Genomic DNA, 1732 nt, shown 5'->3' with positions numbered 1-1732 from the left:
CTCACTGCGGTAGAATAATTACAGCGAGACGGTTGTGTGAGAGAGAGAGAGAGAGAGAGGAACCTTTATTGAAGCAGGTGATGCCCCTTATCCCCACCGGACTGGTCGACATCCCTAGTCCGGGACGTCATTAGTCGAAGCCGCCGCCCGAGCCCGCTGGACCAGAGTTCGCTGTTCCTCTAGTCCTGAGCAATTGAGCAGGGTCGCCTCCCAGTCCTGTTTGGTGGGGTTGGGGATTGGGGTTAAGTTTGGGTTGAGTTGGCAGGCCCAGACCATATGGTAAGTGTCGGCCACTGCACCACAGTACTGGCACTGCCCACTTATTTTTGGGTCGTAATGTTTTAGTACCGCTGGACAAAGCAGCGTGTTTGTCTGTAGGCGCCGCAGGACGCGTTCCCCGCAGGACGCGCTCCACGGTTGTGAAAAACCAACCTTGTTAGCTTGCTCTTGCTCGGCGAAATAAAACAGCTTTGTCACACATGAGAAAGGAAATTGTGGCTACAGTGGCATGAGTAATGATTCTTTCCTCCTTTGTCATTTGGCCGACAGCCGTCACTCTTCCACTCATCGATCGCATCGATTACTAGGTGGTTCAATATATTTAAATAGATAAGCACGACGAGCTTACCATCATATTCCAATCATTCCCATTGCGTCTAAGGTGCGAAGACGATTTCTGTTCGTCATTACTATGATTCAAGAACTGGGAATGGTGGATAAGCTAATAATATACCACATCGCAGGTGGTGCAACCGCGCATGGCCTTTTCACAAGCTGCCGCCATGACATCCTCCTACAATAAGCTACAAAAATTGTTGTTTAAAGAAGCAATGTTTGTTGTTGGATGGGTGTATAAAATTAATATCGACATAAAGAGATCCCTAGGACATAATGCCATATATTTTCTTTGCCATATCCTCGGAATAATATTTAATTTATTTGCCACGCTCTACAGATCAATAATTATCTCTGAGTAAGGAAGCTCACAGTGTCAAATAAAAAGAAACGCTTAACGGAACAAGTATAGAGTGGACGAACACAGGTGTCCTTGCATTAAAAAATCATCGGCACCTGCGCAAATTTTTGGGCAGCCCTCATATGTGTACTTTCACAATATAATGTTTCGATTGGTGGAAATTTATATTGCAGTATTTGTGTTATATATGTGCTGAAAATTCAAGAAGTGCGAAGCTATTCGTTTTCAGAATCCATAAACAGTACAGTTTATTTCACGGTCTGTGCGTGCTACACCGCCTAAAACGCTCACCTTGGGAAATACGAGCCACACGCGTAGTTCAATAAAAGTTGAAAATGTCTGCAACTTTAAACCCGTGCTATATCTTTTGTGCATATGGTTCAGTTTGGTAGGCGATGTAATGTAGATGCGCTGAGCGAAATGCACAATTGAGTAACGTAACAAGAGTACAGGACTAGTGGTGCGCACCACTAGTCCTGTCCGCAACTGGTCCTGTCCTCTTGTTACGTTACTCGTTTGTGCATTTCGCTCAGCGCATCTACATTACAATGCCGTACCAACTAGCCCAAACTGAAGCTTTGTTTGGTAGGTGATGTATTTTGTAAATCGTAAATATAAAACCTCCCGTTATGCAGCAAGAACTGTAATTCCACAAAGCAATAATTTCATTATTTCCTTACCCCCTCCCCCCCCCCGCCTCCTAAGATGAACATCTCTAGAGTGAGATTTTTTTACCCATGAATTCGCACAGTGCAG

This window comes from Rhipicephalus sanguineus, chromosome 8 (genome assembly GCF_013339695.2).
Source record: "Rhipicephalus sanguineus isolate Rsan-2018 chromosome 8, BIME_Rsan_1.4, whole genome shotgun sequence".
Lineage (NCBI taxonomy): Eukaryota > Metazoa > Arthropoda > Arachnida > Ixodida > Ixodidae > Rhipicephalus > Rhipicephalus sanguineus.
Note: the sequence above shows the minus strand (reverse complement) of the source record.